This window comes from Eptesicus fuscus, chromosome 20 (assembly GCF_027574615.1).
Source record: "Eptesicus fuscus isolate TK198812 chromosome 20, DD_ASM_mEF_20220401, whole genome shotgun sequence".
NCBI classification, from domain to species: domain Eukaryota; kingdom Metazoa; phylum Chordata; class Mammalia; order Chiroptera; family Vespertilionidae; genus Eptesicus; species Eptesicus fuscus.
The window spans coordinates 40,504,265-40,527,524 of record NC_072492.1 but is presented as its reverse complement, the minus strand read 5'-3'; positions in this window follow the sequence as shown (position 1 = coordinate 40,527,524).

Sequence of the window (23,260 nt, the reverse complement as noted above, 5' to 3'; positions counted from 1 at the left end):
CCTCCAGGTTTTCATAGAGCACCCATTGCATTGTGGGTATAGGTAGAGATCCGGGCAGGCAGCCATCCAGGGGAGAGTCTGCCGGAGCTTGTGAGGGTCCCACAGCCCCAGGGACCCTTGCCTCCTTCCTCAGCCCTCTGGACCATCTCCTGGACACCATCTCCCTTGTTCTCAGTTCTCCTCTCCTTCAGGAGGTCTTCTCGGAGCAATCTGGGAGAGGGGATGGCTTCGCTCCACGCCACTCCGTTTGAATAAAAGAATTCCACACCTTGTCACAACTCTCCCCTCATCAAGGTCAGTGGCCAAATAGCCATGGCTCTTGCTCTGGCAGGATGAAGAGAGGCCTGAACCAGGAGTCCACCTTCCCCTAATAGCTGTCTCCCCTTGAGCTTTAGCTCACTAGCTAACACGAACTGGGCTGTTACTGGGGGCCAGGTCTTGACATGCCTACAAACCCGCATTAACTCCTCTAACAGTCCTGGGCAGCAGGTACCATTCCTAGCCCCAACATATAAAACCAAGGTGTAGAGAGATTAAACAGCTGGCTCAAAGACTCCCAGAGGTGACGTGACGTGCCCAAGGTCACACAGGTAGGAAGTGGCAGAGCCAGGATTGGACCCCGCATTCGACCCCCAACATTCATGCAACTGAAGCAGCAGCCTGGGAATGATGGCCTAATGCCTGTGTCAGGCCACCTGTGCCGGGACCATAGTTCCTGGACTCCTGCACAGGATGTTGCGGATGAAGGCAATGAGGAGGATAGAAAGAGGAGGCTGACACCGAGGAGGAAGGTGTTGATGAAGAGGCAGGTGATTCTAGGCAATTCCCACTGAGGAGACATTACGTTGTTCAGCCATTCATTCCATCATCCATCTAACGGGCTCTACCGAGGGCGGTGGTAAAGACCATGAGCTCTGGAGCCTGACAGACTGAGTCCAAATCCCATCTGCCACGGCTCACTGTGTGACCTTGAGCAAGTGGCTTCACCTCTCTGAGCCTGAGATTCCGCATCAATAAAATAGGGATGGCAAAAGTATCTATCTTGTAGGGTTGTTGTGGATAATACATAGAAAGTGGTTTGTATGGTGCGTAACATGGAATGAACACTCAATAAATGTTAGCTATTGTTCTTCTACTCCTTGCCAGGTGCGGGGCTAAGGTGCCAGAGTTACAGAAATGAATGCGACGGCCTCTCTCCTGGAGGGGACTAGTGGAAAAGATAGACATGGACAGACAAGGTAATAGGTGTGTTGGGAGAGGGACCTGTATAAACAGCCACAGGAACACTTACTGTGCCTGGAGGGTTACGGAAAGCTTCCTGGAGGAGGTGACCTGATCTGGGACTTGAAGGATAAATAGGAGCCTGTCAGGGAGATGGGCAAAGAAGAGGTGAAAGCCATTCCAGCTAGGGAACAGCATATGCAAAGTGCTCTACTGCGAAGGAAGAATCACCAAGGGAGCAGTGTGTGCCCTGCGGCCAGCAGGGACTGGGTGTGGCTCTAGCGTTGGGTGTGGAGTGGGGGACAGTGGCAAGAGGTGAGGCTCTGTACAGGGCCAAGGTTTCTGAGGTCCTGCAGGGCCCTGATGCTCCTCTAAGGACTTTATATTTTGTCTTATAGCCGAGGGGTGGGCGGGGGTGGGGTGGGCAGTGAAGGGTTTTAAATAAAGGCAAGACATGAATTACATACACGACGCTCTCAGTGAAATGGATTCTGAGAATTTAGGTTGGACGTGAGACAGAATTTTTGATGACTGGGGACCCTTGGGATTTCTCAGAGGGGAAATAGGGAGCCTTTTGTTGATGTTGAAGGAGCAAGTGGACAGTTCTTTGGTGGATATGAGCGCTGAGCACTAAAAGTTGGGTGTTTAGTCATAGGACTCAAGACACATTCTTGAACCTCTCTTCGCATGGCCTGTGGGTAATGGAGAGCCTTCCTGCCTTGGGATGTGGGATGTGGGATGTGTGTGCACTAGTACATGTGTGAGTGTGAAGACACATGGAAGAGTGAAGGAAGACCCTGTATACCACAGTGAGGCCATGTGTGGACCTGGGAGTGGGGGACCCTCTCAAGAATCCTCTCCTAAGAAGAAAGCAGAGACAGGGAGGGTGAGCATAAGAGCCCCTTGCTGCTCCAGCCTGGCTGAAACCCTTTGCTACCCAGACAACTTGGAAGCACACATCTGGAGTCTTAGCCAGTACAGTGGAAGGTTCTAGAATAGTGACTCTCAAATTTCAGCCTGATTTGGAATCCCCTGGGGATCTTGTTAAAAATGCAGATTCTGACCAGCAGGCTGGGGCGAGGCCCAAGAATTTGCATTTCTAACCGGCCTTTCTTCCCCCTCCAAGGGGCTGATGTAGGAACCACCCTTTGAGTGACAAGGATCTAGAACAGTGGTTTGCCATCCTGGCTGCCCATTACAGTCGCCTGGGGAGATTTTTAAAAGGAAATAAAGGATGCCAGGGGCTCACCCCAGACCAATGAAATCAGAATGTTAGGAGAGGGCCTGGGCATCCATAGTTTTAAAGCTCCCTAGATGATTACGATTGATTACGATGCATGAAAGAAAAACTGGTCCAGAATGTCCCCATTCAGACTGGGGCAGGGGGCTCAGAACTCACTTCCCAGAGGATAATCTAGAAATAGAATGCAAGTCCCACAGAGGCCTAGCCTATGGCCCTGTGAACAGTATTCCTGGTAACCCCAAAAGGGCAACTGAGGGGTATCCATATCAGGAAGAGGAAGGGGCAGGAAGGGCAGCTGTCTCTCAACTCTGTCCCCACCAGCTCCTTGCAAAGTGGCTTTGTCCAGTGTTTGAGGCACGAGGCTAAATATAGCCTGGGCTGGGGGCTGAATTCAGGCTATTGAGGGGCCAGGCTCTCGGCTGCTCTGCCCAAGGCCCGGGCCACAGAGAGCTGGAGAAGAGGAGGCTCAGAAAGAAGGGCATAGGGTAGGGATCAGGTGTGTGGGCCCTCGCATGGGTTGGGGAAGGCACAACCAAAAAACTTGTATGCATAACCCATGGATATAGACAACAGGGTGGTGAAGGCCTGGGGTGATGGGAGGGGGTGGGCCAGAAGAGGTCAATGGGGGAGAAAGGGGGCATATGTAATACTTTCAACAATAAAGATTTTTTTTAAATGGGGGTGCAATGTGGGGGAAAAAGGAGAGATCGTCCTCACTTTGTGCTATGGATTGAATTGCATCCCCCTTGGAAATTCATATATTGAAGCCCTAACCCATAATGTGACTGTATTTGGAGATATGTATATTTGGCTTATAAGAAGGTCATCAAGGTGAAGTGAGGTCATCGGGGTGGGGTCCTGATCCTATAGGATTAGTGTCTTTATTTTAAAAAGGCACTAGACAGCGCATCCCCTCTCTGCCCCCCTGCACACGTGCACCAAAGGAAAGGCCATCTGCAAACCAGGAAGAGAGGTCTTGCCAGAAACCAAAATGGTTGTTGGAAACCTGAATTTGGACTTCTGGCCCCCAGAACTGTGAGAAATACATTTCTGTTGTTTAAGCCACCCAGTCTGTGCTGTTTTGTTATCGGCAGCCCGAGTCGACTAAGACATCTTGAAAGCATAACCCAGCTGCTCACCCCCTTACTGTGCTTTCATCTCTGTCTCCCAGAATTAACTTCTCTTCCAGCAATTTTCAAAGGAGAGTCCTTCCCTTCCCTAAAGGATGCTCCCTCTGGTCTTCCACTCAATGCGCACGAGGAAGTGCTTGCAATTTAGCCACCATCCCTAGAGCTGCAACTAGATACATGGGAAAGAATGGTGCTCAAACCTCCAGCCCACAAAAACACAATTCTCCTCTCATACCCAGCCACTCAGGCAGGCAGGCACCCCTGTGGCACACCCGGCAGCGCGGGTGCTCAGCCTGCCACGGTACCAGACCCCACCCCGAGGAGTGTGGGCTCTGTGGCTTGTCCCCACCGGCTTGGAGTGTTTAAGCGGTGAGTTTGCACAGCAGCGAGGCCAGAGGCACATTAAGGATTAACTTCCTGGCTGCAGCCAGCCTGGCTCAGCCTTCCTGTTAGAAGATTCTGTGGGCAGCCTCTGCCCAGAGACACGGCTCTGCAAAACCACAGCCCCCTCCCAGGCCTGCCCCCCCCCCCCCCCCCCACCAAAGCCCCCTCTGGCGCCCAGGCAGGAGCTGTTCCTGCACCTCTTGCCAAGGCCCATCCAGATGTCTTCAAGCAGCTGGCCAGAGCCTAGAGGGTCTCAGGTCGGGGGGAGGTCTGCAGAGCTGCCTCAGCCCTTAGCGCTGAGCTTAGCAAAGTCTATTGGCCTGATTATCTTACGGAGAGCACACCCCACCCTATGCAGTTCCCAGTCTGGATTTGGGGGTTTGGGGAGACAGCTCAGGATTTCCAGAGCCCCCAAGTCTAGAGACGACTATCTCTACCACTCTGGGGCCCCAGGCTGATGGGGGAGACACAGCTCCTGCAATCAGGCCTCCCAATCTGACCAGGGAGTGTAGACACCCCAGAGATGGGTGACGTGAAGGCGGAACATCAGGGTTGGGAGAGACAGGCAGGGGATGGCTTGGCTGGGCTGGGACCAGTGCTGTGGAGGTGCCGAGAGATCCCGGCAGAGGAGAGGGGGTGGTGACAGGGTCACTGCTGTCTTTAAGTCACCAGGAGAGCCCCAAAGGCAGGAGTTGTGCTGTCTCGCTCGCAAAGGGCAGGGCCCTCCGCCTTCCGTGAGCCTGCCAGGACCGCTCCCGTCCTCGCTACCCCAAACTGACAGGGGGGCATCCAGGCCATCTTGGGGTCCAGCCTGTCTCCGAGTAGTGACCCCTCCGACTGGGCCCGGGGTGGTGCCTGTATCGCCTCACTCTGCTCCTCTGAAGCATCTGCCTCTCGGCCCCAAGTTCGCAAGAAAAGCAGCCCCGGGGGTGGGGTGGGGGTGGGCAGTCAGCGCGCGGAGGGGAGAGGGAGCCATTAGGGAGCTGAGTTGCTGCAGGACTAGAGGATTCTAATCGATGGGCTCATGTTATATTTATCAGCCACAGTACTTAGGCGCTGCCCTGAGCAGGACTAATGGCCTCCCCATTGGAGACGCCATTACAGGAAGTGTAGGGGGAGGGCCGGGGCCCTGAGAGGAGATGGGGACCTGGCAAGGCCTACCTCTCCTGACGACTGCCTCCCCCCACCCCCCCAGCCCCCTCCACAGGCCCGCTGTCCTGCAGGCTGCAGTCATGGAATGTGCTGCAGACTCCTCACTGAGTGGGGGGAATCACCCAGAATCCTCATCCAGATGCCACCCAGTCACCCCTCTGCCTGCCCTCCTTAGCAGTCTTTTCTTGTACCTTTTCCGCTCTTCTTGACTGAAGCCACGCCCTTTCCACCTTCTCTGGTCTGAATGACAGCCGTGTGAGCCAACCAAGTGGCTCAGCCTTTCCAGAGCCAGCAGTGGTTGCCATGGTGATCTTTCAGGGTGGCGGGTGGAGGGGGGTCTGGATACATCCTGTAACAGCCTTAATTGCTCATTTATTTAGGGCAATTAGTCCCTGGTGACCCTCCGTTCCTTGACCCCAGCAATGACTATTCTCAGCTCACACAACATTCCACCAAGATGGGGTTGGGGCTGGTCCAGAATTAATGGGGTGGGGGGAGGCAGGCTGCTCCCAAAGTCTGAGAAGCTCCCAAAGTCGGGGGATCCATATTTAGAGGTTGAGGATCCATATTTAGAGTTTGGGTGTCCTGTCACTGGCCCCTGCTCCCAGCATGCTCTGGGTGCTCTCTGGCTGTCCATTCATCCCTGCGGGTGAACACACCCCTCCTCTCTCCCAACGTTGGTGGCCTGTGGATGGCTGCACGTCACCAATGGCACCACTGTCCTCATAGCCCGCATCATGGTTGGCTCCTGCATAGCTTGGCCCCCACCCCCTCCCCACAGGCAGCTGGTCCCAGAGCTGAAGGTCTCAGGGGGGCCCTTCCTGCCCTGCCATTGTCCCATCGGGGGACCACAAGGCCCCCTCATCCTGGGCCTCAGATCTGCCCTCCTGCACCCTGCTGCCTAGGACTGCTTAGTCCAGACAACTAGAAGAATCCCATTGCACAGATGGAGGAAACTGAGGCCCAGAGAGAGGAAACCAAGCCAGGGCTCCTAGGGGAGTAAGAGGCAGAGCCAGGAGCCAGTGCCCTGATCCAAGCCCAGTGCTCGGTGACATCTCCTCCAAGCTCCATGGAGACCACCGCTCTGGCCTGCCCCTCCTGTCCCTCTTACCCACCTGCAGTCCACCTGCCCGCAGCGCCTCCTGAAGGCCTCCCATCTCAGCTCCTCAGAAACTCTGGTTCAGACTCGGCTCCTGCTCTTCCAGGCCATAGCCATGTTCCTTGTCCCCTCCATTCCCAGCATTCCCTTTGTGCTCCAGAGTCTCCTCTGATAGTGGGGTGCTGCTGGGACCAGGTGATTCCCTATGACTGTACCTGTGGGGACTTGCAGTTCACCCCTCTTTCCCAAAGACTTCTTTTAAACATATATATATACTAGCTTTCCCGTTGCAGGAAAAATCCTGCAATAGGATTTCCTGCTGCACTCTACCCCACCCCCGCTCTGCCTTTATCACCCGCCTCACCTTCTCCTCCAGCCCACCGCGTTTCCCTTCGCCCCCGGCCCTGCCTCCGCTCCGCCTTTATCACCTGCCTCACCTTCTCCTCCAGCCCACAGAGTTTCCCTTCGCCCCCGGCCCCGCCTCCGCCCCGCCCTCCCCCCCCTCGCTTGCTTGCTTCTTCGAAGCTTTACTCCCTTCTGCAGCTGTTGGCTTCTTTGGACGCTGTCTTGATATGCAAATTAGCCGCCATCTTTGTTGGGGCAATTTGCATACTCGTCCTGATTGGTTGGTGGGTGTGGCTTGGCTGGTGGGCGTGGCTTAGGTGTAGCGAAGGTGCGGTCAATTTGCATATTTGTCTATTATTAGATTAGATATGTACATTTATATATATATTGATTTCAGAGAGGAAGCGAGAGGGAGAGAGAGATAGAAATATCAATGACGAGAGATAATCATTGATTGGCTGCCTCCTGCATGCCCTCCAATGGGGATGGAGCCTGCAACCCGGGCATGTGCCCTGACCGGGAATCGAACCGTGACCTCCTGGTTCACAGGTCGATGCTCAACCACTGAGCCACGCCAGTCGGGCTCCCGAAGGCTTCTTGGTTGAAAGTGGAGTCAAGCTTCTGGGGCCTCTAGGATCAGCCCCCTTAGTTTTCCTTTGGGGTTTGGAACCGTCTTTGTAGGCCACGCTGCACAGAGCCTGGAGATCCTCCTGAGGAAGGGTTGCCCTCTAAGCTGGGAGCTTTTTCTCGGCCCCTTTCCCTGAGTGTACCCATCCGGAACCTTCCTCACCTCCACAAGGGCAGCTGCACCAGCCTCCCTCCTTGTCAGCACTCCTCCCTGGGGAAGTCTTTCATGGGGGAGGGTGGTGTCCAGGGGTTTGGGGACAGGGGGTGGGGGGAGGGTGCCTAGACTCAGCCTTGGTGTCTCCCTGGCTCTGGGACAAAGAGAGCCATGTTGGGGGTGACCTCACCCTTTGGGCATTCTCCTGCTGGACAAAGGTCCTAATTGTTTCCCAGCTTGGAAGCAGGAGGTGGGAGGATGACACTCCGATTCTGGGACCCTCTTTAGAGACCCTGCACTGCTGGCCGCAGCAGCCTCCGCGTGTGGGCGGGTGAGCCAGGCCCTGCAGAGGGAGGCTGGCCCAAGCTGGATGGCAGGGGCAAAGCTTGGAAAATCCCTTAAGTCCTTCCTAGGGCCTAACCTCAGTCTTGGGAGGGACGCTGAAGCCCACTGCTCTGAAGTTAAGAAGCAGATGCTCCTGCTTTTCCTGTTTCCAGGGAGGGCGGGAAAGGGGAGTGCTGTCTTCTCTGCCTCAGGAAAGCGTGATTTCCAAAGTTTGTTCCCAACCGTTAGGGAGCCTTCAGGTGAAATCTTCCTAGAAGTCTGATCAGCAAAGGTGGCAGCTGATTTGGTTGAGGTGGTAGGAATGGGGGTGGGTGGGGTGGTAGGCAGAGACTTCCTCAAACCCCTTTCCCCATCCCTCATCCCCACCCCATGGCAGCGTAGTTTGAAAACCACTGCTTTAAGGCTGTTTTGCTTCGTGCTGTCCCCCAAGCATCCAGGGGCCAGTCCCCTGCAGGTGCTTAAAATCTAGTTGATGAATGAATGAATGAATGAATGAGTGAATGTCTCCACCCCTCACTTATGTGCTATGAGGTTCACTTAGGGGCCTGGGCTGGGCCTTCTCCTACTTCCCCTCTGCTCTAGACACAGTCAGGATCCTGGGATGTCCATCCCCAGTTCAGGGGCTCCCTCTCAATTAATGCCAGAGCCATCCAACGTCCCCTGGTGGGAAGGGCCACAGCAAAGGACATCAGCAGTGTGTGCTGACGTAGCAAGCAGAGTGGGGGCATGTGTGCGGGGGTGGGCTGGACATTGGTTATTGCATGTAATCTCCCCGCAGCCCGGAAGACATAGATTGAGTCCCCGAGGCAGAGCCTGGAGCAGTGCAGAGCAACAAGGACCTCTCCCCCGACTCCCACTTGCTCCTACAGGAGTCGGGGACCCCGGATTCTAGCCTGGGCTCTCCCAGGGAGTGCCGCCCATGGACCCGTGGGCAGGTCACTTCCCTTCTGTGGGCCTTTGTTTCCCCCCTGTAACCGATGGAGCAGGACGCATGAGACATTCAGGCTCCCGCGTCCTGCGCTGTGCTCCCGGGGGGAGGCGGGGGTGAGGGCAGGCGCTGAAGGGGAAGCTACAGAGAAAGGAAGAGACAAGACGCCTGCCCAGGAAAAGGTTCACCAGGAAGTTATGGAAGAGAAGGATGGTGAGACGGAGCCTGGACCATCCTGCCGTGCCCCCTCTCGTGTCCTTGGCCACATCGTCGGGCTCTTGGTTTAGCTTTTCTCCCGGGGCTAGGCAAGGCTTCAGTCCTCTTTGGCTCCCTGCTTCATGGTCTCTTATTGCCTTGCCCATCCATGTTCCATACTCCTGCTTCTCCCTGAAAACGAGCCCCCCCCCCCCCAACACACTCATTTTTTCCTCATCCATCTCTCCCTGTGCTTCCAGGACCCCATCCTCCAGGAAGCCCTCCCTGATCTCCACTTCATGCCACTACCCCCTGGCCTGGGTGTGTAGCCCCCTGAGCTGACTTCAGTCAAGGTCCTCCTCAAGTGTTGTCATCATCCTTTCGCTTAGAAGCTCCTTGAAGATAGGGTCCCTGTCTTTTGATCCCAGAATGACCACCGTCTGGCTCAGAGCAGGGCCTTGTGGGAGGGAGGACACTAGCGACGCAGAGGGAAGCACGCAGTTTGGGACTGGGTGAGGCTGACCTTGTGTGCACTTGGCCCAGCAAACACTCCAGGCCGTCAGATTCTTCCCTGGGCACATGTGCCTCCAGACAGCTGGGTGCAGACACATGCACACACACACACACACCACACACCCGCCAGCCAGCACCCTCTCTCTCACTGCAGCCCCTAAAGGGGTGGGATGGAATGTGGGGGAGGCAGTGGAGGCGACTGCCCTCCAGATGTTGTTGGAAATTCAACACGTCCCCTCCACTCCTCCCTCTCCCACTTCCTGCTCCATTTCCCCTAAATATTTACTGATTTTTATTTACATTCTTTGCCCGAGGTGCCCAGCCCCTGTCAGGTCCCATTTACTTGCTCCTGGTCCCTCCTGCCAGCTCCCCTCCTCCTCTCTCCAATCTGGAGCCAGGAGTTGTGTGTGGTTGGCAGCAACCTCCTCCAGGCCCGTGGGGTGTTGGGGGCAGTGAAGCCAGTGGCCTGGTAGCTCTGGGCAGGGCTGCGGTGGTGGTGGTGATGGGGGGGGGACCTCGGGGACAGGGCAGCTTGCTCACACACTCCCGCCTGCCCCCAATCTGGGAACACTTTAGCCACCCCCCTCGTTTCACAGGGACTTCTGGAAGGGACTGATGGATGCCAGATGCCAGGAACACCATCACCCAGAGAGGACTCAAGAGGGAAGGAGGGAGAGCTGGGGCAGACTTGACAACAAGTGGGTCAGTTCTGCTCCTGGCATGCTGGGTGGCTACTCATGATCTGGACACCCCCACCTGCTCCTCCTCTTTACCCCCAGGTGACCAAGGAGCCTGAAAAAATGATTTCTCCACTCCATTCTCGCCCACTTACACCCTCTACTGCTCTTAGTTGTTCAACCAATCTTTACTGAGCACCTACTATGTGCCAGACACTGTCCCTGGTGCTGATGATATATCAGTAAACCAACGACAAATTATTCTTGTCCTGTGGAGCTTGCTTTCTCATGGGAGAGAATAAGTACCTTTTGGAGTAGGTTAGAAGCTTGTAAGAGCTATGGGGAGGGGGGAAGCAAGGTAGAGTATGGGGAGTGCCAGGGGTGGGGCTGGGGAAGGAGTGTGATTTTATTTCTATTACTATTTGTTTAAATATTTTTATTGATTTCAGGAAGGGAGAGGGAGAGATAGAAACATCAACGATGAGAGAGAATCATGGATTGGCTGCCTCCAGCACACCACCCCCTGACTGGGGATCGAGCCCACAGCCGGGCATGTGCCCTGAGCAGGAATCGAACCGTGGCCTCCTGGTTCACAGGTCAACGCTCAACCGCTGAGCCATGCCAGCCGGTCATGTGATTTTAAATGACATCATGAGGGCAGGTTTCATTGAGAAAGCGGCACTTGAGCAAAGCTTGCAGGAGGTGTGGGGTGAGCTGTGGGACTGTGTAAGGAAATGGTTCCAGGAGGAACAGCCTCAGGAACATGTGTTTGAGGACCGGGGAGGAGGCCAGTGCGGCTGAACGGTGGGAGTCAGGGTGAGTGGAGATGGGAGAGGAGGGCAGGTCTTTGGATTTTCTCAGAGTGAGGTGGGGAGCGTCTGGAAGATTCTGAGCAGAGAACCTTGCCGCAGGGTGAGTCCTGCCTCCCTTGCACTCTTCCCTTCGCCTTGGTCACACCACCTTTCTTTGCCTGCTGCCTCCTACTTCTCAGCTACCCTCCCAGCTGCTTGTGGCTTCTAGGAAGCTCCTCTACTCCAGGGAGCCCTCCAGGATTGCACAGAGGAGCCTGCCTGGTTCTGTTTGGACAGTAGATGTCCTTTGTTTTCTTTCTTCCCTTCCCCTGGGAGAGATGCTATAAAGGGGGGCGGAGGGGGAGATTGTATGCTTCCTGGGTCAACCCAAGGACCAGAGAGGGCGAATCACTTTTCCAGGGTGTCTCCCCAAATGGCCAGCATTCTGCCTCTCCCAAGCCTTTCTCCTGTCACCCTGAGTTTTTCCTGGATGCTGTCTTCCCTTTCCTTCCTCTGCATCCTTTTCCTTCCTTCCAGGTCTCTCCACTTCAAGGAATGACCAAAGCCTCCCATGTCTCTGTTTGGGGGTGGGGCTAGGGAGGTCCACTTCAAAGGTAGAGATAGACAAGCATTGGGCTCCCCAGGCCAATAACTAGACCGCTGGGAGGGAGCAGCAGAGGCGGGGGCTGTGCCGGGATTCAGTACTGGCATCCTCCTCGGCACCCGGTCCCTGGAGGACCGCTTGTTATGTAGCAAACTCTGTTGTCAAAGAGCGAGTAATTGCTGGCCAAGGAGAGAGCGGGAGGTGTCCTCATGCAGTAGGGCATGGGATGGTGGTTCTCCCAACAGCCCTTGGGAGTTAACCCCGGGGCTCGAAGGTCCTGGTCCTGGCTTGGTTAAGGCCTCACACGGTGACTTTCCCTCAGGTGCAGCGCTCCTTTGGGCCTCATTCATTCAAGCAGAAAGTATTTATTGAGAGTTTACTGCGTGCCAGGCACTGTGCTATGGAGCCTGCGGTGTAGTGGGGAGTAAACATCAGCTAAATGGTCCCACGAATGCAGTCAGAATGGCAACCACGGTCAGTGCAAAGCAAAGGTAGAACATGCTGCTCTGAGAGTATCCACGCAGCACCTCACCAGCCAGGGAGCCAGGTGGCTTCCTTAAGCTGCAACCTGAGGAGGTGGAAGAAAAGAACGTATGCAGATGTGGCTGGAGTGCAAAGGGCAAGGGGAACGAGTAGAGTGAGAGGTGGGTAGCGACTGACCATAGGGGGTCTTCTAGGTCATTTTTATTTATTTTTAACTAGAAGCCTGGTGCATGAAAATTCATGCACTGGAGGGGGGGTCCCCTCAGCCTAGCCTGCCCCCTCTCACAGTCCAGGAGCCCTCGGGTGGGAGGCGATCCAGTGATCAGGGTAAGGTGATGCCCCATCACACCTCTACTGCCAGCAGCGCAAGCCTCGGCTGGCCCTGGTTACCTGAGCCTCGGGCGGCCCTGGGAAGCTGGGCAGCCGCCATCCAAGGCTTGCCTGTGCCTCGGGCCAGCCCTGGGCAGCTGGGGGGCTGAGGGGACTGGGGGTTCCAGATGCAGATGCGTGGAGTGGCTAGACCCACCTGGGGGTGGGCCCAGCTGTGCCACGTGCCTGCTGCCCCGGCAGGGCTGAGGGGACTGGGCACTACCATCTTGTGGCTGTGGGCGCTGCCATCTTTGAGAGTGGGGCAGTCAATTAACATGTTCCCTCCTTATTGGCTGTGGATGCTGCCATCTTTGTGGTGGCATGAGGGTCAATTAGCATATTCCCTCTTTATTAGATAGGATTATACTTTTATTGATCTCAGAGAGGGAGAGAGAGAGAGATAGAAACATCAATGATGAGAGAATCGTTGATCAGCTGCCTCCTGCACGCCCCCTACTGGGGATCGAGCCCGAAAACCGGGCATGTGCCCTGACCAGGAATCGAACCTTGACCTCCTGGTGCATAAGTCGATGCTCAACCGCTGAGCCCCTCTGGCTGGGCCAGGTCATTTTAAAACCTTGATCTACGAGCAAAGGCGGACAGCTAAGCGTTTTTGGGTTGTGTTGGGGTGGCGGTGACGTGATCACCTCAGGTTGGCTGCAGACCAGGGGTGATGAGAGAGGCGGTGGGAAACCTGTTGGGAGGGGATGGCAGTGGTCCAGGTGAAAGTTGATGCTGCCTTGAACTAGGACTTGGCAGGGGCTCAGTAAGGGGAGGAGGGTGGTGTCAAGGACGACTCCTGGATTCCCGCCGTAGGGTTTCCCACCTGTAAAGAGGAAAAAAGCAGCTCTCCTTTCTCCCGCAATAAGCTCGTGGAGAGACATTCTCCTCCGGGAAGGCACTGGGGTGAACGGTGAGGAGAGCATACGAGCACTCCCCAATCAGAGAGCTGCTCCTCGGGTCTACCCCAAATCCGCGAGGCTGTCCGAACCCCTGCAGAACCTGGAGAGTAAGAATAGGCACCTGGAACTGCAGTGCGCCCGCTGCCAACAGGGCTAGAGGGGTGCCGGTAAGAAGCAGGGGCCGGGATGAAAGAGGAGACAGGATCCAGGTGGAGGGCCATGTGCCGCGAGCCGGGAGAGAGGCTATAAACACTTGCTGAGCAGTCAGGATCTGGCGGAGGTGAGGGGTGGTCTCTGAAGCTGGTGCTGGCCCAGGAGGCAGGAGAGCCCAGGTGGAGGGGGCTTCAAAGGAGATTCCGTACTCCGTACCCGCAGAGGAGATGCTTTCCAGAAACCTCCACAGTCTCCTGGGCATCGGCCTGCCTCCTGGAGCCCCCGTGTGTGAAGGAGATTGAGCATGCCCAGAGGGTGCAGGTACAGGAGCTGGGCAGACACCCAGGGAGCGTGCTGCCGGGTGGGGAATGATCTGAGAAGTGTTTCTGGAGGAGGAGGAGGGGGAGGGGCTGAGGGAGGGGGTGAAAGGAGAAGGAGGGGAAGGGGAGCATTCAGAAGGGGTTTGGGAACGGCAGGATTTGTCGGTCCTCTCGCTGGCCCAGCTGGGATGTGCTCCTTGAAGCTGACAGCGAGTTGGGTGTTGGGTGATATTTCCCACCCCCACCGCCCCATGCAGCACCTCCTCCAGGGTCCCATCTTGCCGTCAGTGTCTAGGCCCCCAGTCAATGATGGTGGGCTCAGCACTCTGCCCCTCACCACTCGTTCCTCTCCTCCCGCTCCAGTTGCCAGCCCCACTGGCTTCGGAAGATCTGTGCGCTTGGCCCCTGCTCCTCCCCAACTCCAGGGTGACCCCACAGTGAGCACCTACTTGGCCGGTGGTGCAGGGTCTGCTGTGCCTTTGGCTCACTCACTGGCATTTGGGGAAGAACCGGATCATCCTGGTCTTCCCTGAGCACTGCTCCACTCAGAGGGGGCCCCCGGGAAGGGACCACCCTCTGTCTGTTAGGTGTGGAAGTTCAAGGGCAGGAAGGATTTCCTGGGCTGCAAAGGGGAACAGCCGAGAGGCTGGAATTCGAGGAGTCAGTTCACAGGCACCCCGTCCTGTGGAAGGCCCAGGGAGGAGAGCCTGGTGGGGGAGGGTCCCAGTCTCAGAGGACTAGGGACCACAGTGACACACAGGCGAACAAAGGCTGTCAGCGCCACGCAGCCAGACCGAACATCTGCACCGCACGGCGAAAGCAGCCGCTGGCCCAGGGCAGGCCGTCAGTGGATTCCTGTGGAGAGGAGAGAGACTGTGGTTTCCAGCTCAGTTTTCCACTTGGTTTTCCTGAACGTCTAGTTCCCTGTCTACAAAATGGAGTCGTAACCTCTGTACTTCCTATCTTGTCAGACTGTCACGGGGAGCAAATGGAAGGATGATAGCAAGAGTGCTGTGTACACACAGTACCCAGGCCCCGGCCCAGGACAGCGCTGTGGCAGCTGGCCCTCTTCCCAGACGGACTTCAGGCTTTACAGGTCAGTTCACGTCTTCCCATGTATGTTCCATGGGGCTGGTGTGGGCTGTTTATGTACATTTCTTGCAAAAACGATCGTATGTGAAGGAATAAGTTTAGGAAAGCTGTGTCAAACATGCTCACCTGGCTGCACGCCAACCTTGCAGGACTTCTCAGAGCCTTCATTTTGCTCAAGTGGAATGTGAATCTCCAAGGGGTGGGAAGCTTCATTAAAAGAGCGTTTTTCAAACGTATTTGGCCCCCAAACCATTTCTTCAGGGGCATCTCTTGGGGCTGATGTGCCCCAGGGCACACTTTGGGAATTATTGCTGTAGCTATGGAGTCCCTGACGCATTGAAGCAGGGTCAGGGGATCTAACTGGTGTTTAGGAAGACGGTTGGGTGGACGGAGGAGTCAAGACAGAGGCAGAGAAAGCACTTAGGAGGCTGCATCGACAGCTGCAAAAGAGGAGCCGAGCCCCGTGCCAGCCAGGCACCGTGCCGACCACGATCTCTGCCCTCAGTGAGCTTGCAGTCAGGAGGGAGGCTCCTCCAAGGCTCAAGATGCTAAGTGATGCAACTGAACCACATCTCTGAGCCAAGAAGACCCCTGATGACTTACTCAACTGGCAGCCCCCGGCTTTGGTTGGCTTCCTCTCCTTTCTCTTTTCAAGAATCAATAAATAACTTGAGATTAAGTCAGGTGGTGCTTTGTTGCTGTTTCACCCTTACGATCGTTCACCCCCAAAAGTAACATGGGGTCAGCCTGCCACCTCACTGGGACATGGAAACTCAAGTCGGACAGACACTGGGGCGGTGGGGGCTTGCCCGAGGTGGGAATGGCTGGGGACAAAGGAGACATATGTAAAACTTTAGACAAAAAAAAAAAAAAAAGAAACTCAAGTCAGAAACACGGTTCTGAATGGCCATGCCTCATTGAATTTTAATCTATTGTGTTGTCACCCGCCCAGGCCCTTGGCACTGAGGACGGCTTAGATTCACTTAGCGCTGGGGACAAGAAGCAGGAATACAGGCACCCTCCCCTCCCCCGGCCTCTGCCCTGTTCCACGCCCACTCTGTCGCTCTAGTTGGGGTCTTTGCCTTCTTCTCCTGGGGCAGGACAGAGGGCCTGCGGGTTCTGTGTCCCCACACAGCCCCGAGTCCTTGTCAGGTGCCGTCTGCCGGCAGAGCCAAAGGGTAAAAGAGGGCACTGCTTCTCACTCAAAGGTATTTCAGGGGAAAGTTTGCCAGTTTAATTGGAAGGGGAAGTATTCTCCCATAGAGCAGCATGGATGTGTTGCAGAGTAGAATACAAAACTGGCTACACGTTTAGACACAGAACTGGAGAATCCATCGTGGGGCAGCCACGGAAGGAAGAGCTGGAGGAAGCAAAGCAGAGGCCTGTGCTGGGGACCTGTGCTGAGGCGCTGAGAGAGAAAGCAGGTGTGTGCTGGGGGCAGCCAGGAGGGAGGGGCGTGAGGAGATGAAGGACGAGCTGTATTGAATGAGGCCTGCGGGAGGTGGGGGCGAAGGAGATGCATCCCCTGCTCCTTCCGTCTGCTGCCCCCACCTCAGCCCTTCAGAGGCTTCACTGCGATCTGAAGCAGGAGAGGCAGATGTTTCCAGATGAGGCCAGATGCTGAGATACGGGGAGGGGGCTGGCCCCTTAGGGCTTGGAGGGGTAGGGGGATAAAGGAAGGACAGGAAATGAGCGAGGAAGGAGAGTGATCTCTAGCCAGGGCCTTTATAGACAGGGTCTTGGCTGATTCTCACAGCAACTGGGGAGGCAGGCATCGGGCCCATTTTTACAGATGAGTCAACTGAGACTCAGCACTGTCCTCTCGGCTTCTGAGACCGCCCACCTTCCTGCCTCACCTCCTTACCACCTCTTCCACATTCCCCATGGACAACCTCCCGCACCTTCCCTGTGGGCTCCTCTTCCCTCTCCCGGTCGCTCCACAGACTTGTCCTCATTTTCCTTGGCCTTGCTCCTCTGGCCTCTCCTTGCCTCCTCCACCAGGAAGCCCACCCAAGGCTCACTCAGCTCTCTCTTGCTGGACTGTCTGTCCCTTCAATCTGTCAGCTGAGGTGTGTGTTCCACCTGCCCCCTGTCAAAGGGGGAGCCTCTTATGAGCTCAGACTGCTCCTCCTGAGATCACCTAACTACTGCTCACTCCCAGATCTGCGGAGAAGGGCCGGGCTGGGCGCCTGGCATGGGAAAAAGTACAAAGGCAGCCGCCCAGGGCCCAGATGAGGTGTGAGTCTTGGCTGCATCCCCAGCCCTATAAAGAGAGATGTTAACAACCTCTTAGGGAGCTGGCGAGGGGCGATCAAAGGGGTGGGCTGGGGGCTCACTGCCCAGGGAATGGCTCCTTCCAGGTTCAGGGTCAACACTAGCACCTCCTTTCTGCCCCACCGAACGGAGTAGTATTTCATCCTGGGAGGCTGCTGATTAAAGGAGAGTGGTTTATTGCAGCTCCCTACTCCTCCTTCCGGCCCTCTCCCCAGCAGGGGTCTCCCCTGCCCCCGACAGGATCCCCTTGGTCTCTGCCTTCACCACCAGGGTCCTCCTCTCCCCCCCTCCCCCAGGACACCCCGTGGCTGCTCTTTTTTTTCTTCCTGTGGAGAGAGGGTTGGGGTCCTATCGGCTGGGAAACGAGGAGGGGGAAAGGGTGGGAGGTCCAGATTACCTTACAACAACCTGTGCTCCCTTAGCCTAATTGCAAAAATCAAAATCAGTGGGCTCTGCCAGCTGGCTGGTTCAAAACCAGGATCTCGGAGAGGCTGGAAGTGGGGAGCAGGGAAGCAGAGGGGGCTTTGAAGCGCGCTGAGAAAAGCCAGGCAGATGTGGAAAGAACATAGGACCTGCGGGAGGTGCCTGGGTGGGTCAGAGGGTAAACACGTGGGGGTGTGCGCTGAGGCTGGCAGACCCTTGGTGGGACCAGGTACTGTGCCAGGCCCATGACCCTCAGAGATGGTCAAGAACAGCCATTATTTTATAGACGGGGAAACAGAGGCTCAAAGACAAACAGGAATTTGTTCAAGGTCACACAACCGCAAGTCAGTGGCAGAGCCAGGATTAGAACCCAGGTCTAGATTCAGGGTGGGAGGGGAGGGAGTGCAACAATGAGGTGCTCTTTAATTTGCATATGGTGATTATTCTGTTGCACTCCAAACTCTCCCTGCCCCCCCCCCCCAATTCTGATAGCAGGCTGCTCCCCTTGCCCTGCTCCTTCCCTGAGCTCTGACCCTCCTGGACCCCGTTCAGTCTATAGAACCCCTGGACTAGCCCTGGAAGAGGATGCAGAAAGGATACCAAGCACCATCCCACTCATTCCTCGGGAGTCTCCACCCCCCAGGCTTTCCCCTGGCTCCTGTCTCTGGCCAGACCATTGATTTTCACAATTAGCTGAATTGCAAGAGCTTAGAGCCATCAGTGTGTGCCCGCCCTGGTCCCTCATTCTCCCAGGAGCCACCTCCCAGACAGCTGCTTGTCTGCCCTGAACAGCCCACCCCACCCCCCAAGATATAACTCTTGCTTTTCATTCACATAAAATGCCAACTGTCCAGGGCCCTCGACAAGCCTTGGAATCATAACTCAATAGAGGCACATATCAGAGCTGGAAGGGACTTTAAAAGTGTCATCTGTCCTCTACCCATACCCCCACTTAACATGAGGACACCGCGGCCACAGAAGAGAAGTGACTTGTTCAAGGTCGCACACTTCCATTCAGAATCGGAAGTCCCTGGCTCCCATCTGTGTTTTTTGGTCCATGGGGTTCTGCAGGCCCATGTGGTTGTGCCGGTCAGGTCCTTGCTGCTCCTGATCAGGTACAGAGACCATGGCCAACCCCCAGGATTGCCTTCCAGCACGACTCCTTTAATTGGATGGTTTCAACTTGGGACGGAAGCCAGGAGAAAGGAAGCTGGAGAATAGAGAAAGAGGAGGGAGAGGACAGGCTACCCATCTATCAAACCTTTATTGAACATCTCTGACGTGCCAGACCCTGTCAGGGAAGCTGAGTTGAGTAAGCCATGACCCCGGCCTCTCAGGCAAGGGGGGTGGGCCGTCACCCACTAACTGCACTATACTGGGTGTGGAAGTGCTAGGCCAGCAGTTTGAGCAAAGTGCTGTGGGAGCACAGAGGAGGGGCAATTCATCCTTCCTGGGCAGGGCAGGGGAAGTTTCACTGAGGAGGTGACATTGAACTGGTTTTAGAAAGAGGAGTACAGTTGACCAGGCAGAGATGGGAAACGGGCCATTTCTGGCCGAGGCACAGCAGGATGGAAGGCTGAGAGGCATGCGCACCTTGGTACCTGCTGGGCAAGGTGAGCAATCCCAGGTGGCCAACAGCTCGCTGGGTGTTCAGAGGAAAGTGGACAGAGATGGGTGTAGAAAGGCATGCTGGGACCACTGGTGGAGGCCTTTTGATGCTTTATCTTGAACGTGATGGGGAGCCAAGAGGAAGTGAAGGATTAGATTGTATTTGAGGAAGCACACTGCAGCGGCAACATGGAAGAGGAGTTGAGGGGGTCGGGGGGTCTTGGAGGACCACTGGGAGAGACCTAGAGTCATCCAGGTGAGAGTCCCAGGGTCTGGGCCACACCACAGCTATGAAGCTGGGGATTAGGGGTCCAACGAGGGGGCCATGTCACAGACAGACTGGGCCAGATTCCACACCCGCGTGTCTGGTTGGGTGTGGAGGAAGAAGGAGAGCTGGCTCGGGCAGCCAGTGGCTAACGGTACCTTTTTCAGGGAAGAGGAGTGGGCTGGGCTGGTAAGGGATGATGAGTTCAGATTTCAACATGGTGAGTCAGAGGCCCCTATAGGACAACTAGGCAGTTGGGTAAACGAGGCTAAGTTCAGGCCAGAAGCAGAGTCACGGGCTCAGAGAGAAGCTGCTTAAGCACTGAGGTCAGTCAGACCTGGGTTCACATTAGATTTCCATGTTCTTGTTCCCGGACCTTGGGCAAGTCCCTCACCCTCTCCAAATCTAACTAATAATCTCACCTATAAAATGGAGAAAGTGACAGTGAGGGTCAACTATTGCAGGAGACTGCGGTATCCCAGGAACCACTCATCACTGACGGGGCCACTGGCCAGCACTGGAGCTGTCCAGGTGAGAGAGGCCAGGGCCACACCACTGGCCAGCAGTTGTCACATGGCATCCACAGTGCCGGCCGCTTTGTGTCTCCCTCCACCTTCTCTGACTCCCTCTTGCAATCTCTGGTTCCCTTCCTCACCCGCCATTGCTCCACAGGGACTCAGTCCTAACCACCGACCAGTCACAGAGTCCAGCTTTGTGGCTTTAACCTGCCACAAATGACATGAACGCAGAGACCCTCAACGGCTCAGGGAGGTGGCTCTAGGCACTGGCTGGGCTGACAGGGGAGGCCGTTCGCTACCTGGCTGAGCTGGGTCTTTGACAAGCCCCTGTGGGCTGCATCTTCCCCTGGTGGTAGGGGCTGACTTGGCTGGGTTCAGGGCTCATCTGTCATACCACCTGCTAACCCAAGTCTAGCCCTCTGTCCCTGGAGGATGGAGGAAAGGGCGAGGCTACAGGGCACCTAGCAGGTGCTTTCTCAGGTTAAACCAGTCCTGCAGGGTAGGGTGGGGAGGCCTGCCTGGGGGAGGGAGGGGGCTTCCAATGCCCTCACTCCATGCAAATGTATGCAAATGACTTCACTGTCATCCTGTCCATTCCAGCTTCCAAGGTGGGAGGGTCTTCTTAGCAGTTCTGAGGGTGAGGGGAAGAGGAGGCTGTCCCGAGGGAGGAAGGACCCCCGACCTTGCCCCCACCCCTGGCCAGGACCCCCCTTGGGTGGGGGGAGGTGCGAGCCGGCCCAACTAATGGGCTCATGATTCATCGCTGGGCTCTTGTCTGCGCTAATTGGCTCTGCCGGCCGCTTGATTCATGGCAGGGAGCCGGGCTCTGGGGGACCCCCGTGTCCCTCCCCCCGCCTCCCACCCAGGATGGCTTGGTGAGGCTTTTAGATCTAGGATCCGTTCCAAGGGACTGCTGCCCGGCATCCATCACTGCTGACAGACTGGGGCTCCGGGAGGGGCGGGGACGCTGCTCTGAGCTGCCATCTGAGGCTTCCGCCCCCCCCCCCGCCCCCCCCCCGCCCTGCTAGCCACGGAGGGGCATCCAAAGGCAGTGGGACCCTCAGGTCTTAGGGAGCAACACAGAGAGCATCTAGGTAGGTGTGAGTGGTGAGGGGTGGCTTCCTAGAGAAAATGGACAGAGCAATGGGGACAGGAGGAAAGGCTTGGACGAAAGCTTGGAAGCAAATGAGGGTCTGGCTCAAGGGCAACAGAGACCTGAGGCTGGTGAGTGACAGCGGAGCGCTGCAGCATGGCTCTCGGAAGTTTTGTCTTAAGTTTCACAGGACAGGACAAAAGAGACTGAGAAACTGCTGTGTGACCTGTGGGAAGTCACTTAACCAGTCTGAGCTTCCACATCTGAGGCCCTTCAACAGAAGGCTATCACCCCCAGGGGTAGACACTCTTGGGGACCTTCCTCTGACAGTGTCTTGTCCAGGCATCCAAGGCTCCCAGGAGCCTGCCATTCATGACACTCCACAATGTCAAAGAGTGCCTGCCCTTAGCTGCACCCCCAGGTGCAGGGATTGGTGGGGCTCCACTCGGTGGACAGGGACAGTCCCTGCCCCTTCCTTTCTAGAGCATCACACCACACAGAGAGATTCTCGAGCTCTCCACAGCCCCTAAAGTCTGTACACCACACCTGGGCTGAAGCAGTGTATGAGGTCACCCCGCTTCCCGCCAGGCTGGATGGAGGGCAGCTGTCCACCCGGCTGTTGGAAACGGGGCAGAGGCTGGTCAGGACGGGAAGCTGGAAGGGGCCTGGTTGGAGCTCTAGAAATACCTCCTGTGGAATCCATGAATGAACAACTGTCCTGTGGCCTCTGCAGAGGGAAGCCTGGGCTTGTGGCAGGAGATGAATGGAGAAGAGTCCACAACGGGGCACCACCAGCCTCTCTCGGCTGCTCCGGCCAACGCGTCATCTCCACTCCTCCCTCTGAGCCTCGGCCACATCCAGTCGTCAGCAGGGCCTGCTGGCTCTCATTCTAAACCAAACCGGCATCGGGCTCTCCTCTCTGTCTCCACTGCCGCCAGTGGCTGTCGGTCGGACACGGCGCGAGCCTCCCTTCCCCGCCTGCACTCTGGCACCTGTAATCCACTCTCCAGACAGCAGCCGGATCTTTTAAAGACATAAATCCTATCTCGGCACTCCCCTAGCAAAACCTTCTCGGGACTTTCCATCACATTAGGCAGAAAATTCAACCTCCTTGCCTTACTGTACAAGGCCTCTGACTACCTCTCTGATCCCACCTCCAGCCACTCTTGTCCCCACTCACTCTGGCCTTCTTACTCTGACTCAAACTCTACCAAGCCTCAGGGCCTTTGCACCAGCTGTTCCTCGGTCTAGAATGCTTTCCCCCCAGTTCTACACACGGCTGGCTCCTTCTTGGCCTTCAGGTGTCAACTCAAACGTCACCTCCTCCAAGAGGCCCTCCCTGACCACTCCATCTGTTGCAGCCCGCAGGCACTCTCTATAACACCAATCTATTTTATTGTCTTCAAACCACCTGATAATATAAAATTCTCATTTATTTATTTTAAAATCTCCACACACACACACACACACACCTCCCCCGCCGCCCAGAGTCCTGTCTCCTGAGGCTTCCCTGCACTGGCTATTGTTTTTCAGGGGTGTTGGGTCTCTCCCAGAATTCTGAGGGTTGAATCAAGGGCTCAAAAGGCAGGCCTTGGCACCAGCTTTTCTTCATGGAACACTTTTCTTCTTTTTGCTTGAAATGCTTGTTTCTCCATGCCCTTTCCCCGAAGTTGGCACTGATCCTCTCCCATGGCCAGTCCAGCCTCTTCAGAGCTACCTTCTCTGTCCCTCTCCCCTCCTCCCCTAAGCAGGAAATTTAGGGCCAGAGCTATGGTGGTGGTGGTGGGGAGTCATCAAGTCAGAGGGTGGTTCCCCCCACCTCCCTGCCTCAAAGTGGCTTTGTAATGAAACAGGTGGCTTGTGGGCACCTGAAGCTGGTGGGGAGAGGCATCCCAGCAGGGTCCAGGAATCCAGCGCCCTCCATACCACCATACCCTTCCCCTGCACCCAGGGAGGAGCAGCACAAGTAGGCTATGTCAGGAGGGAGGCTCTCCCTCCCAGCTGGGGGTGGCCACACCCTGCAGGGACACTGCCCACTAGGCCCGGAAGTCCTTCTAACCTAGTATCCATCCACACTGCTGCAATATGAGCTCTCAAGTGACCCGAGTGACCTCAGTCCTCCCAGAGGGTTTATTTTCCTTCCGCCCTCCACTACAGAGGAAATTGTGCATCGGGGCAGGAGAGAGGAGGCCAAGTTCATGTCCTCAGTGCTTAGAGGCCAGGGCTGGCAGGGAAAGGCTCTGATCTGTAATTCATAATCAGCCCGACTAGAGAAACAAATCCCCATTTTCCAGATGGAAAAACTGAGGCCCAGAGGTTTGGTTCTGCCTGTCTAAAGCCAGGTTACACCTG